The sequence below is a fragment of the Solanum dulcamara genome, chromosome 1, assembly GCF_947179165.1.
Source record: "Solanum dulcamara chromosome 1, daSolDulc1.2, whole genome shotgun sequence".
In the NCBI taxonomy this organism is placed as follows: domain Eukaryota; kingdom Viridiplantae; phylum Streptophyta; class Magnoliopsida; order Solanales; family Solanaceae; genus Solanum; species Solanum dulcamara.
This window is the reverse complement of record NC_077237.1, coordinates 73,710,538-73,727,002: the sequence shown is the minus strand read 5'-3', so window position 1 is coordinate 73,727,002 and position 16,465 is coordinate 73,710,538.

Below are 16,465 nucleotides of genomic sequence, written 5' to 3'. Positions count from 1 at the left end.
TGGAGTGGAAAAAACCATGTCTAGACCCATTAACGAGAACGGAGTACCAGTTATTAGACATGATTCGCCAAATCATATCAATAAAGGTCTCACCGAAGCCCATTCTTCTCAGTACCAGACAAGTATAGGACCAGGAGACTCTATCATATGCTTTGGCCATGTCTAACTTGATAACCACATTCTCGCCAATAACAGGCTTCCGGATATCGTGGATAATCTCTTGTGCTAGCATGATATTTTCTGAGATGCTTCTTCCTTTTACAAACCCGGACTGATTAGGAGAAATAAGACCGGGGAGAATGGGAGAGAGCCTGAGGCAAATGAGTTTTGATATTATCTTATTAGTAAAGTTACTGAGACTAATGGGTCTATAGTCAGAGAGCGTGTTGGGGTGATCTACCTTTGGGAGCAAGACTAAACATGCATGAGAAAAAAACTTAGGCATAGCATGGCCACAGAAGAAAGAGTTAACCACTGCAAGTAGGTCCTCCGAAATAATTTCCCAGCAAGCTTGGAAAAATTTTCCATTCATGCCATCCGGACCGGCTGCAGAGTTAGGGTTCATGGAGAAGACCACCTGTTTTAACTCCTCAATGGTAGGCGTGGCTTGAAGGCTTTCATTCTGAGTAGCTGTGATCATTCTAGGAACGCAATTCAAGATGTTCTCCGAAATCGGAGACTCATCACCTGTGAATATTTTTTGAAAATGATCACAAGCTGCTCTAGCAATGTGTTCGTCGCCTTGAATCAAATCCCCCTCTTCATTAGTAACCTTGTGAATGAACAATCGTCTTCTCCTGCCACGAATTAAAGCATGGAAATACTTGGTGTTAGCGTCTCCATCCTTGAACCAATGTAGTTGAGTTTTTTGTTTCAGAATGTTCTCTTCAATTTTAAGAAATCTGGTGTATTCGGCGTTGAGAGCATGCAATTGCATCCTGTTCTCTTCATTATTGGATATTATCAGATTTTCTTCGGCACTTTTCACCAATTCTTCATATTCCTTAACCTTGGCAAAAATGTCGCCGAATTCCACTCTCGACCATTTGCTAAGGGTAGAGGATAGCCTTTTCATTTTTTGGTGGAATGACCACATTGGATTCCCCGTCATAGGTATGTCCCAACAGGACTTTACAGTTTCAAGAAAAGTAGGGTTATCCACCCAACAATTCAAGAATTTAAAATATTTAATAAGGGAATCTTGTCTAGCATTCATCTCTATTAGTAAAGGGTTATGGTCAGAGCCAGTCGAAGGGAGGTGAGTAACTGAAGTGTGTGGCATGACAGCTAACCAGTTATCGGACACCATAGCTCTATCGAGTCGCTTCCATATTCTTTTATGCATATCTCGTTGATTACACCAAGTGTAGTCTGAGCCATGATACCCCAAATCCGTTAGGCCACAAGCTTCGATAACGCTGATAAACTCAAAGCTTTTCTGCATGTTGTAAGGGATTCCACCTAGTTTCTCAGTAGTGGACGTGGTGACATTGAAGTCCCCAACTGTGCACCAAGGAAGGTTAGTGGAAGCGTGATGCAAAAGCCTATCCCAAAGTGGTCGTCTAAGAGTATCTTTGCATTTTCCATAGACAAATGTCATGAGAAATGCATTTGGATGCTCTACATATTTCATCTCACAAGTGATCTGTTGATCGTCAATATCAGTAACTTTACAATCAACATCTTGAGTCCAGAAAATCCAAATCTTACCATTAGGATTGCAAGCGGACCTATCCATACCAAGGTTGATTCTAAAGCTTTGTAGATGAGCGTTGTTGGAAAAAGGTTCTAGGATGGAAATTATGGACGTTTGATGGATTTGTTTGAGGAATTTTAGTCTATCTATGACACCTTTGGTATTGATACCTCTAGCATTCCATACAATTGTGTTAATCATTGATGGGTTCTGAGGTTATAGAGCCTAGTGTTTGGTCTACTAAACGAAGCATGCATAGTAGAAATTTTTGGATTATGGTGAATACCTCTAGGTGATAAGCCTTGTTCACTAGCTAGCTGGTTCATCTCATTATCTGTGACTTTGGTAGTGGTTTTGGATGGTGCAAGAGTTCTATTAGACTGTTCAGCAGTCTCTTCTTCATCCTCTAGTTCAACCTCACCTTGAAACTCTTGGTCATATTCATCTTCTGAATGTATGACACCATACTCATCAAATTCATTTGCTAGGGTAGGAGTAGTATTTAGTGCGCAGGGAATGGTGGAGTCTTGTTGTGGCTGCATAAAAGGAATAGGCTCAATGTTTAGTGGAGTAATAGTGATGGGATCTTCACCTTTAAAATCGGGGCTTCTGATATGTGTATTTTGGTTAACTAAAACCAACTGCGAGCATGTATTAGCAACTACATCATTCGTGGCTGCAGCAGCTTGATGTTGTTTTAGTTCTTTCCTCTTTCTAGCTTCCTTTCTTTTATGAGTCCTAGAGTTGGATGTCTGTTTGGAATTACTACAGTTGATTTGAGCAGTTGGAGAAACAGTAGCTTCTCCTTGTGTTTTAAATACAAGGTTCGCAGCAGGAAGTTGAGTTAAAGAGGCATAAAAGGCCTGCATTTGTGGGTTTGGGTGTTGCACTTGTTGGGAGACAGGATTGAGGAATTGAACACTTGAAGCATAGCTGAAACTGCAGCCCTTTTCCTGGTCATTTTCAGCATTGTCATTGTGATCTACATCTAGACTTTGGTGCTGAAATGGTATTAGTTTAGGGACCACAACTTGCACACTTTTTCCTTTCAAACTAGGAGTTGAGCTAGCCCCCAAGACATGCAAGTTGTCCTTTAATCCTACAGCTGGAACATGTTCCAAAACCTGCAGGTTTTGAGACTGAGTAGGGGCTGCAGTGTTGCCCATTTCCTGAGTGGAAATAGGAGCAACTAGAGGTCTTGATCCCTGTTCCTGAGTGGCCATATTGTTCATCATATTCTCTTCAAAATTAGCAGCTGATGTAACACCCAAAATCTGTAGATTTTCATGCAAACCTACAACTAAACCACCACCCAAAACCTGCAGATTTTGACTCTGAAGATGAGCTGCATTTATGTCAAATTGTTGATTGAAAATAGGGCCAGCTGCAGGTGTGAATCCTTGCACTTGAGTGTCCCTATGTTTTACTCTATATTCCTTCAGATTAGGGGCTGAAGTAGCACTCAAAACCTGCAATTTTTCATTCAAACCAGCAGCTAGGACATCTCCCACAACCTGCAGATCCTGAGGCTGAAAAGGGGCTGCATTGATGCCCATTTCAGGAGTGAAAATAGTAGCACATGCAGGTCTCAATCCCTGCACCTCAGTGGCCTTATTTTGTATACTCTTTTCTTTCACTGTAGCAACTGCACCAACACTCAAACCAAGCATATTTTCCTTGGAACCAACAGCTGGACAAAGTGAAGAGCCTTCTCCCAAAAACTGCAGCTGGTGCACATGAATTGGAGTTGCAGTGTTACCTTGTTCCTGTGTGGAACTAGGGGCATCCACAAGCCTCATTTCAGTACCATCTGAGCCTTTAAGATTCTCAGGCAATTCCTTAGAGGCAAGGTCCAGTTTGTCAAGTTGCTGGGAAGAAAAATGCTAAATATTTGAAGTGGTAGCAGGAGCTCTCAAGTCATTCCTAGGGTCAATCCTAAGGTTCTCATGCAAAACATGAGACAAAACCCCCCCTCTGGACACCCCATCCTGCAGGTTAGTTGGCTCCTCCTCAATACCATCCTCACCTCCATCAACTTCGGAATCAGACAATACAGTAAAAATATTATTCGGGGAGCCATGGGGGATTGGGAGCATTGAGTCAATACCTGGTTGATGCTCGCGCTATCCATTTTGAATTGGACCAGTCATAACAACAGAATTACAATCAAATTGGGGATTGGGGTTTGGGAGCATTGAGTCAATACCTGGCGTCTTTGCTTGAATGGGTTTGTACACCTGTTGAGTATTGCCTTGTATCCTTTGGGTGTTCTGCACAGTTTGGGTCTTACCTTTGAAGTTTCTTCGCTTTTGGGTTTGCCATTGGTCGTTTGCTACTTGATTTCTGTTTGGGTTGATTGAGTGCTCCTTCGCCTTGCGACTTCCTTCCTGAGTTGTGGTGGTGGTTTCTTCTAGAGGTACCTGTTGTCTGAAACTTAGAGTGTTAGCTAAAACAATAGGAGTAGAGATCATACCTGTGTTTTTTGGCGACGCATCTTTCTTTGGTTCTTCTTCCTTATCTTTGGCCTTGTTTCGTTCTGCATCTCTTCTGCTGACGTGGCAAGCCAGGGGAGTATGACCTTGGTGTTTGCAGTAGGTACAGTAAAGGGGAACATCTTCATATTCGATGTCTTGCCATCTTCCTTCTCCATTTGGATCATCATTTTCGTCGAATCCAATCCATACACTTTGGATTCTAGGCTTGGTGATGTCCATTTGGATTTTTGCTTTTGCCACGCTCCCCCTCGTGTTTTGCATGAAGGCCATGTCCAAGTGCAACACTTGTCCCACGTCCGCGAGCAGAAGCGTAACAAATTCTTTATGGAAACAATGCCAAGGGAGTTCCGGGAGTATGACCCAAACAGGGAGAATGGGGGTTTCATAATTTGGATCGAAAGTAGGGGTCCAAACTTGAAATCTCATGAATACACCGTCTATGTACATTCTCTTACTGTCTAAAACAGTAGCTCTATCATGTTCATTGTCAAGATCAATATATATATGTCTAGAATTAAAATGGGTGATCTTGACCTTGCCCCTAAGTTCAGTTTGAGTAATGAACTTTTTTCGTATTACCTCCATCTTTGGCATTGGGCTATAAAACTTGCCTATGAGAGTATACTTACATGATTCAGCCATCTTAATCATGTAGTCTTCTCTCTTAAACATGATAGCCGGACAACCTTGTTTTGTCACCCTTTTTGGGGGTGTTAGGTCAATTCTGGTTGTAGGCTCAGCTTGTTTGGCTCTTAGTCTTGTAGCCATGGATTGCTTTGCTATAGGGGGTGGAGGGTGGTTTGTGGTGGTGGGTTGGTTGGTAGGGGGCTTAGTATTAGGAGGTAGCGCGGTGGGGGTTAAGGACACTACCGGATTTTTAGAGTTTTTCGAGTTGAATCTTTGGAAATTGGATGAGATGGGAGGGAATTCTGAAACGGGAGGATGGTTGGTACGTTTGGGATTAGTGGAAGTGCTAAGATTGCTTGGGGTGGTGATACAATCAACCAAAACAGATTCGGGCACGAGAAGACTGTTTTCGGCCCTATTTGTGCAAGTTGGAATTTTAGAATTTGAGTTCGGGGTGCCTAAAAATTGGGATTTTTTATTTTTTTTCATTCGTAATGGTATGTGGGTCGTTTTGGGATTGCGAATTATTTTGGGCGTTCACCGGAATAGCGATTCCGGTGGGTTTTTCAATAGTTTCGACACTATTTTCGATGATGGCTTGATCAACATGTTTCCTATTGTTAGGATCCTTAACAGTTTCCATGTTTTGAATTCCTTGCGACTGATTCTTTTCATGACCACTTTGATTGACAACTAAGGGAGTTTGAGTTCTATCATTCTGATCATTTCTTTTGTCATTGGTCATAGCTATAATATTATTCCTAGCAGTAGAACCATAAGCCATTTGTTCGAGTGTATTCACAGGTAGTTGACCATCAACATTATTGTTAACATAATGAAATTGTTCAGATTGAGAGAAATTAGTGGGCTGAGAGGACTTATCTTGAATTTCCGTTGACGACTTACTGTTACATTCCTTCTCCTTACCTTGAATTTCTTGAATTTGTGCTGGAGCATGATGATAGTGATCACACGGTTGTATTCCATTCAATTGTTGCTGTACTTGGTCCTGAAAGTTAATATTTTTTGAAAATTGACCTGCTGAACCTGCAACTTCGTGGCTCCTACTGTTCTCAGAGGTCCAAGGGATATTCGAATCCAATGGAGGTGATTCGAAGTGGCGCTCTGAGCTTAGGAGAGGCGCATCAAACTGAGGAACATTCTGGTATAACTTTTGTTTAAAATGAGTCGCCTGAGCCCCTGCGCCGACACCACTTTCTTCACCGGCGATGATTTCTCCGGTGAAGATTGTTCCTACAGCTGCGCCAAGACCTTGTGAGCAACCCCCAGTAGGTCCGATGGTTCGAATCTCTCCGGAGCCGCTTCGAATATGAAGGCACGACGGCGGCGAATGTGAGCGGCTTCTTTTAGTGGCTGCCATGTCTTGAATCTCGCCTGAAGTTGTTCGATTTTGGAGGTGCATTTCAGGCGACTCAGATGCTGTTCTCGCATAAATCGCCTGAATATTGCTCCCAATTTGATTGGGAAAATGTTGTGCATTTGGAATCAATCCAACCTCACTTGAAATTGCATTTTCAGTATCTTTTTGCAGATTCAAAGTGGTATTAGCTGGATTAGAGGATGAGGCTTGTTCTGGTGGTCTGGGAAGCTCCACCGGCGGCGGTAAGGCCATTCCGGCAGACCTGATATTGTGAAGGTGTGTTGGATGAACAGTAGAGAGCTTCTTTAGGGTTCTTCGTTGAGAGAGAAGAGGGCAACTCTTTACCTAAAAATGTTTGATCATTGTACCCTTTAAGATTCAAAATCTTCCATTAAAAGAAACCTTAACCTAAAGTTACACCTTAAAGTGGAAGAACCTTTTGACACAAAATTTCTTGATGCACCTTTTTGGTTAATTAAATATTAACCAATAATGGCATATAATTTTTATGACAACAACTTATGCCACATAATGACCTTAATAAATAAGATCTTTAATTAATATTAAATAATGGATATTCACAAATTAGAGTTAAAGCTTAATTGAATTTATAGAAATACCATTGATTTATGCCATTTTGTACCCTTTAAGATTCAAAATCTTCCCTTAAAAGAAACCTTAACCTAAAGTTACACCTTAAAGTGGAAGAACCTTTTGACACAAAATTTCTTGATGCACCTTTTTGGTTAATTAAATATTAACCAATAATGGCATATAATTTTTATGACACCAACTTATGCCACATAATGACCTTAATAAATAAGATCTTTAATTAATATTAAATTATTTAAATATTGAACTTTAGTTTCCTATTGTGCCAATATATAACAGACTTGGGGAAATAAATAACTCCACTAAATCAAATTTGATACCACATAAAAATTATCACCAAATAATAACAAAATTTCTTGTTATGTCATAACTGAATAAACTCAATGATTTAACATGATATAGGCTCTTAATTCCAATTATTAGAATTAAAATTTAAGAGAAAAAAACCTTCATCTTTTCTCAAGGCCTATCATGTCAAATCATCAACAATGTAATACTAGATGCAAAAGCGTACCTGAATCCAGAATCGCCATTCTCTGTCTTGTGATTATGAGTCTTCCAAATCAAAGCTTATGCCGCTCTATCTTTTTTAATAATGTGAAACAAAGAAAACCCTACATTATTTAGGTATAATAACCCTATATTTATGATAGGCACAAATTTATATAAATCTAATTTAACCCATAATTAAATTAGAAATTACATCCAAATATTTTTACATAGACCCATTCTTTGTGAGGTGTCTTTTAGACCTATTAACTTTAAACCTCAACAGATTACTTTTATTTGGATTAGACTTACTACTATTATACATATAATATATATGGAAGCCCACCAAAGTTCTAACAATTACAACTTATAAAAGATCATAAATTGAAAATTATATGCATTTTTATGAGTTTGTAAGCATAAAGAGCATAAAGCCCTATAATTGAGTCTATTCTTATTGTGCGTGGGTTAACAAGTGTCTTCTCTAATGACCTACATGGTCTTCCTCTTGAGTGTGATATTAATTTTTTCTATTGACCTTAATCCGAGCACTCATCCTATTTTTATTCCACACTTTCTTATGGCACTAGCTGAGCTTAAAGAGCTCAACATTTAGCTTCACAATCTTTTAGGTAAGAGCTTTATAAAATCGAGTGTCTCACCTTGGGTGCTCCTGTCCTATTTATAAAGAAGAAGAATAGTTGTATGTGTATATGTATTGGTTATGGGTAGTTGAATAGGGTGATGGTGAAGAATAAGTACCCTATGCGTTGTGTTAATGACTTATTTAATCAAATTTAGGGTGTCGCCAAGTTTTCTATGATTGATTTGAGATATGTTTACTATTACTTGAGAATTAGGGTAGAAGAAATCCCTATGAAAATTTTTAGGACTCATTACAACCATTATGAGTTTCTAGTAATGTTATTTGGGTTGATCAATGCCCCCACAATATTTATGGACTTGATGATATATGTATTCAAGCCTTACATAGACTCTTTCATCATTATTTTGAGCAACGATATTCTTGTGTACTCGAGGAGTAGGGTGGAGAACAAGCAGCACTTGAGAATTATGCTCTAGTCTTTAAGTGATCAATGACTTTAGCCAAGTTCTTGAAGTGTAATATTTGGCTTCACTCTGTAGCATTTGTGGGGTATGCGGTGTCCAAATAAGGAATTATAATAGACCCGTGAAGATTGAGGTAGTGCCTGATTGGGCTAGGCCTACCTCTATAATAGACATTTGGAGTTTCATTGGGTTGTAGGCTACTACAGACATTCCATCAAGGGTTTCTCTTCTATAATAGTGCAATTAACTAGGCTGGCTATATTGGATGTTCCTTTTGAGTGGTTTGATGAGTGTGAGGTGATTTTTCGGAAGCTTAAGGATTTTGTTACCACCTCTCCTATTCTGACTCTTCTAGTTGAGAAAGAGGGGTTTATAATTTATTCTAATGCATATGATATTGGTTTGGGTTGTGTTGTGATGCAGTAGGGTTGGGTCATTTATTATGCATCTAGGCAGCTTAAGGTGCACGAGTGTAACTACCAAACTCATTTTGAAGTTAGCAGCGATAGTTTTCATTCTTAAGATTTGGAGACACTCCTTGTGTAAAGTTCATTGTGAGATCTTCAGAGGTCACCAGAGCCTTCAATAAACTTTGAACTATAAAGACCTTCATTTGAGGTTGTAATGTCCCGATTCTTGAGAAATTAATTTTTTTGTGAAAAGATAATTTTTTCCTTCCCCTTAGAATTTTCATGCTTTGTTTCTGTTGTGGGAATGGTTGGTGTGGTTCCTAATGTGATTGGGTGAGATTTTTGTGAATTTTAGCCTTGGAGTAAAATTTTAATAAGATAGTTGACTTTGGTCAATATTGCGAGATTCAAGCCTGAACAAATATCGAGGGTTTGATTGACGACTTTGCAATCATACCAAATCTGGTTCTAGTCCATGCATACATACTCTCCGAGTTTGTGGCCATAGGCGCCGCATTCCCTAAGAGTCAGCTTTAGTGTTTTTTGCGTTCGCGGCCACATATCCTTCATTCACAATGGATCATCTTATGGTGCTTCATGATCGCGGTAGAAATTCTCACATTTGCGATAAGTAGACCTCTTGTACTTCAAGATAGCGGAGGTTAGTAGCCTCGATCACGATGGGTAAAATCAGAACTGAATAGTGTAATTTTGGGAATTCTTTCCATTGTCTTATTTTCTCCCTTTTCAATCGCTTTGAGCTTAGGAGGGGCAATTCTTGGAGGAATTTCGTGGTGAAATTTGTTTGGGTAAGTTCCTCTATCAATCTTTATTCGTTTTCTTCAAATTTCATCTTCCAAAACTTGTTAAAAATCAAGATTTCAATGTCATTTTTGTAATTTTTTCCCCAAATTAAAAAAATTAAATTTCTTTGATTTCAAACCCGAATTCTACTTAATTTTAATAAAGTTTTCAACCACAAACTCCTCTTGGTGTGTAGAATCTAAAATTTAAATAAATTCTAGTTTTTCTCTTTTTGTTTTTGGGGTAATTTTTTAACTATTTTGACCTCGATTCTTAAACCTTGAAATATGAGTATATTTAGACTTTTGATGAATTCTTTTCATTATTTATAGTTGGAGATTATTTCGGAGTCGGTAGTTAAGGTTAAAGCTATGATACAATGTTTGAGTAAAGTGTTCAGCCTTCGACGTAGGTTTGGTTATCCTTCTTGAGACTGGATTGGGGTAATTGATCATTCTTGTTCAATAGGCTTTGGGATGGATCAAATTTATGATAGGGACTGTTGATTATATGGCAATGCCTGTGTGGGGGCTTGATAATATTTTGTTACCCATGTGGGTGCTTATTTGCACCGTGTAGCCCATGTGGGGGCCTATTTGCTACTTATCATGAGTTGCCTATGTGATAGGCTTGTAACACTCTTTGTCTATAATGCTCGACAAAGGGGTTAGGTTGATGAATTTTAGCAAAATTTGAGAAATGAAATGCTTTATAAATGGGGCTTACTTGTTTCAAATGAACTGTTTTCCATTATTTTCATATGAGGGTGTTTATCATATTTTGGTCAAGTTTTGAAAATTTGAAACTTTTATTACATGTTGAGTTGTACATTGCCTCTATGCTCAATTTTTTGTGATGCATGCATCCTCATTCATCATATTATTGATAATGGAAGGTTGAAAAATATAGAAATTCTTTTTGAGAAAGAAAATGAGACACTTTTTTATTTCATTGACCATGAGCTAGTTGGTAAGTTGATGACATATTGAGATTATGATTTGGTATATGGACTGCAAGTCCCACATGGGTCCTTGTCTAAAAGCCTTAGCTCGATAGGTGTATACAATAGGTTATGCGACAACCTTGATTCCACCGTACCACCACATCATTTCATCATCTTATTGCATTGATCTTTGAATTTTTTGGCTTATTTGATAATATTTGATATTGAGTTGATATGTTTGATTTACTCGCGTTGTTCTATATAAATGGGCAGCAATGATACTAGAATAGAACTTTTTTGTATGTAGGTGGAAGCGTTCCTTAGTTTATTTCATAAATTTGATTATTTTCTTATACCAGTCAATCAAACCTACTAAGTACATGTGTTTGTACTCACCCCTAATTCTTTGTCACTTTTTGATACAGATCCTAGACAAGGTACACCTTATGGCGGTGAACATCTCTAGCAGACAGGCTTATTTCAGAGTAGTGGTAAGATCCAGTATTCCAGATCACTATTAGTTCCCTCATTTATTTCATTCTTTACTATTATTTGAAGACTTTTGATATACTTATTATTCAAAGGTTGTATTAGATGATCTTTACACTTATGATAACAGGTTTTGGGAATTTCTTCTCTTTTTTCCATTTGTGGCTTGACTTAACTTTTGGGAGTCTCGCATGTGGTTTAATTTTTGGCTTATACATCAAGATGGGTTTTGAGATGTGTATCATCATGGCCTTAATTTTTAGGTCATAAAAGTTAGTATTATAGCACTAGGTTACCAGTCTCATAACTTAAGGAGCAACATGTCTAGTAGAGTCTTATAGATCCATATATAGATGTCCATACTTATCTCCGAGAGGCTACAAGATACCTAATAGGAGAAATTTCTTCCATTGATTCCTTTCGTGCAATTTATTTTATATCACGTGTTTTATACCTTTAATCTATTCTTTCTGCGCAGATGATGAGGACTAGAGTTAGAGTCACTAAAAGTGAGGTTGTACCTACTGCTTGAGACCTATTGTGTGGGCAAGGTAGGGGACGCAGTAGAGTTAGGAGTCATGGCTGAGAAAGAGGATCACTGCTCGAGGATGAGCTAAGGAGGCATCACCTGAGCCTATATATGAGAATGAGGATGATTTTGAGCTACACACTGAAGAGCAGAGGCCAACCCATCCTCCTTCGATTCCCAATAGCACTCTGATGTTTCAAGAGTTACTTATCTGGTTATTACCTAGATTAGATAGTGCCCCTACTCCTGGCGTTCCTCCAGGTACTTCAAGCTCTCCTATTATAGTTAGTGCTACACTTCTAGTTCATAGGCCTAATATGGGATGTCAAACTCCTGTTTCTTCTTTATTGCCCTCTATTATACCTTTGAAATTTGTAGCTCTATTAGTTTCTGCTAGTACAACCATGTTAATGTCTGAGCAGAAGAGTTTTGAGAGGTTTGTTTGATTGGCACCTCCCAGTTTAATTGTACGATCAAAGAAAAGGCCTATGAGTTCTTTACTGAATGCCAAGACATATTGTTCAACCTGGGTATTTTAGAGGCACATGGAGTGGCTTACACTTCATACCAATGGACAAGGAGTAGTGGAGATCAGTTCTTTCTTGTAGGCTTGTCGATTCTCCTATAATGATTTAGAAGCAGTTCACTAAGTTATTCCTTAAGAGGTTTGTTCCATATAGCCTTCATGATTAGCACAGAGATGAATTTAACAGATTGGAGCAAGGCTCTCTATTAGTGTCTGAGTTGAGGATCATTTTCATGAGTTGTAATATTATGTTATGTTTAGTATCCCTGTAGAGTTTGAGCGAATTCATAAGTTGGTGAAAGGATTTGCTGGTTATCTTCAAGAGGCCACAATCTATCTGGTGTTATCGGGTGACTCATTTTAGAATATTATTGATCATGCCATGATGATTAAGAGTATCTGACATGCTAGTCAGAGCGGGACCCAAAGGTTCCATTGATAAGATCAATTCATTAGCTATTCATCTAGAGGTAGGGAGTATTTAGGTGCAGACACCTAGGCTTATCAGGGCAGGCCAGTACATGTGGTGATTCAGAGTACAGATGGTACAGGTGGATCCAGGTCGAGTCATACTAATTATTGTGGTTCTTCAAATTCAGAAGGACGTGTTGATACTTCTGGTTATCCTCTATGGGGTTTGGGTCCTCGAGGTTGCTTGTTTGTGATAAGTTTAGGCATAAGGCAAAGAATTTCCCCAGACACGCTTCTTCTACTATTTGGCTCCGGACACAGGATATTCGTGTTACACTAACCCTAAATTTTTGAGATGCTTCACAAAGTACTAGTTCCATGTGTAGAGCTTGAGGTAGAGCTTATGGTGGTTCTGAAACAAGTGGGGACCGTAGAATATGCTATGCTATACCAGGTAAATCTGAGGTAGAGGCCTCCATTGCAGTGATTACAGGTATTATCCCAGTTTGTCATTGTTCTGCTTTAGTATTATTCAATCTCAGGTCTACCTACTCTTAATATGTTGACTTTTTTTATCATGCATATTAATTATGTGTGTTAGCTCCTTATTGTGCCTATAAGTATTTCTACCCCAGTAGTCGAGTATTTAGTGGTGAATTGGGTATACCGGGAGTGTGTGGTGGTATTTTGGGGTAGGGTGAATTGGGCGGAGTTGATTTTATTAGATATGCTTGACTTTTATTTGATATTGGGTATGGATTGGTTATCTCTCTATTGTGCAATTCTAGATTTTTATGCCAAGAGTATAACCTTGGCTCATCCTGATTTACCTTGGTTAGTGTGAAACAATAATTCGAGTTCATATCCAAAGGGGGTGATATCTTATATTCGTGCTCTCCTTATGATGGATAAGGGTTGCTTGTCTTATTTGGCCCATGTGCGTGATCTTACCAAGGATTCATCTCCTTTAGAGACTGTAAGAGTGGTAAAAGAGTTTATGGATATGTTTCCTATAGACTTGTCGGGTGTTCCTCCAAACTGTGATATCGCTTTTTTGATTGATTAGATCTAGGAACCAAGCCTATCTCTATTTCTCCTTATCTGATGGCTCCGGCTTAATTGAAGGAATTAAAGGAATAGTTGAAACATTTATTGAAAAAGGGATTTATATGGCCTAGTGTTTCATCATGGGGTGCACGGGTCTTATTTATGAAGAAGAAGAATTGTACTATGAGATGTGTATTGGCTACTGACAGTTAAACAATGTTAAAATCAAGAACACATATCCTCTTCCTCACATAGATGATTTATTTGATCAACTTCAGGGTGCATCAATGTTTTCTAAGATTGAATTGAGGTCGGGGTAGCATCAGTTGAGTTCGAGATTTTGATATCCCAAAAAACGCTTTCAGGACTCATTATGGGCATTATGAGTTTGTGGTCATGTCTTTTGGGCTGACTAATGCCTTAAAGGCTTTAATGAAGTTGATGAACCAGGTGTTTTGACCTTATTTATACTCTTTTTTGATTTTATTTATTGATTATATCTTGGTTTACTCTAAGAATGAGGTTGACTATGTTTGTCACTTGAGGATCATACTTCAGAGATAGAGAGACAAGAAGTTGTATGCAAAATTCTCCAAATATGAGTTTTAGCTCGAGCCTGTAGTATTCTTGGGTCATGTGGTGACCAAGGATATGATTATGGTTGATTCGTCCAAGGTTCCGACTACTTATGATCAGGTAGACCTACTTTAGTCATAGAGATTCGGAGTTTCATTGGGTTAGCAGGCTATTATCATTGATTTATGTAGAGTTTCACTTTCATTGCAGCTCCATTGACTAGGTTGACTTAAAAGAATATGGAATTCCAGTAAACCGATAGGTATGAGGAGAGATTTCACAAGTTCAAGGAGATATTGACCTCGACACCTATTCTAGCATTACCCAAGGAGGGTGTGGCTTTCATTATATTATATGATGCCTCGGGTGTTGGTTTGGGTAGTGTATTAATGCCAAAAGAGAGAGTTATAGCCTATGCTTCTCAATAACTGAAGGTATATAAGAAGAACTACCCTACTCATGATTTGGAGATAGCAGTGGTGGTCTTTATTTTGAAGTTATGGAGGCACGATCTCTATAGTTTGCATTGTGAGGTTGTTCTTGATTATCATAGCCTTAAGTTTATCTTTTCTCAGCCAAATTTGAACATGAGGTAGCTTCGGTAGTTGGAGCTACTGAAAGATTATGACATCACCATTCTTTATCATTTAGCTAAGGCTAATATAGTTGCAGATGCTTTGAGTCAGAAAGCACCTAGTATGGGTAGCTTACCCTTTCTTAAGGCGGAGGAGAGAACTTTGGCATAAAAGGTTCAATCATTGGCTAGAAAATGGGTCTCACTTGATATCTCTATACCTTACAATGTTTTGGCCTTCATTAAAGCTAGGTCTAACTTGATTGATCAAATTTGTACCCATCCGTTTGATGATGACAAATTGAGATTCGGTATAAAGTGTTGAGAGGTAAAGCTAATTCATCTTCCCTTGATCGTGAGGGAGTTTGAAGGATTAGCAGTTGCATTTGTGTGCCAAAGGTTGGTGATTGGGTGCATATTAAAGGAGGCATATTGTTCAAAGTATTTTATTCACCCGAGAGAGACAAAGATGTTTCATGACTTGAAATAACATTATTGGTAGTGTGGTATGAAGAGGGACATCGTAGATTTTGTGGCTAAGTGTATGAATTGCTAACAAGTGAAGTACCAGCATCAAAGACCGGGTGGTTCTATGTAAAGAATGCCCATTCCTGAGTGGAAGTTGGAGAACATTACTAAAGACTTTGTGACTAGGTTACACTTGATTTTGGGTAAGCATGATTCAGTTTGGGTGATTGTGGATAGGTTGACCATGTAATCTTACTTCATTCAGGTGAAGACTAGCTATAATGCGAAGCAGTTGGCTAGGATTTACATCTGTGAGATTGTTCGGCTGCTACATGGAGTGACCATTTCTATTGTCTCTGATAGAGGTATGCAGTTTACCTCTTATGTAGGAGCATATGGGTACCAAGCTTGAGTTGAGTATCGTTTTTCATCTTTAGACCGATGGTCAATCATAGCAGACTATTCAAGCTCTTGAGGACATGATTTGAGCTTGTGTCATGGACTTGGTGGTCATTGGGACTAGTCTTTACTTTTTATGCAGTTTGCCTACAACAACAGTTACCATTATAGCATTCAGATGGCACCATTTGAGGATTTGTATAGGAGGAGGTGTAGATCTCTCTCGTGGGATGGTTTAATTTTTTGGGGGTACAACCTTGGGGTATTGATTTGTTAAGAGATTCTATGGATAGGGTGAAGTTAATTCAGGAGTGCCTTGTGACTGCCCATAGTAGGCAAAAGAGCTATGAAGATAGACGTGTTCGTGATGTGTCATTTTCCATTGGTGAGTGAGTGCTGATCAAGATGTCATCCATTAAGGGTGTGATGAGATTTGGGAGGAAAGGAAAGCTCAGTCCGAGGTTTATTGGCCCTTTTGAGGTTTAAGAGAAGTATGGAGAGATGACCTATAAATTGGCCTTACGTCCAAATCTTTTAGTTGTTTATCCTATGTTTCATGTATCGATGCTTAAGCGATACCAATGTAGTGATTCTCATATGATTCTATGGGACTTAGTTGCTTTGGATCAAGACTTGTCCTTTGAGGAGGAGCATGTTGCTATCTTGGATAGACAGACTAGACAGTTGAGATCAAAGCATATTGATTCATTCAAGGTGCAGTAGAGGCACTGGCCTATATAGAAGGCTACATGGGAGGTGGAGTCCGATATGCATAGATACCCTCATCTTTTCACTCATATAGGTACTTTACTTTGCTCTTTTATCGAGGAAGAATGTGTATTTTAGTAGTAGATAGTGTAATGTCTAAATTCTTGAGAAATTACTTTTTCTTGTAAAAAAGACCATTTTGCCCTCCTC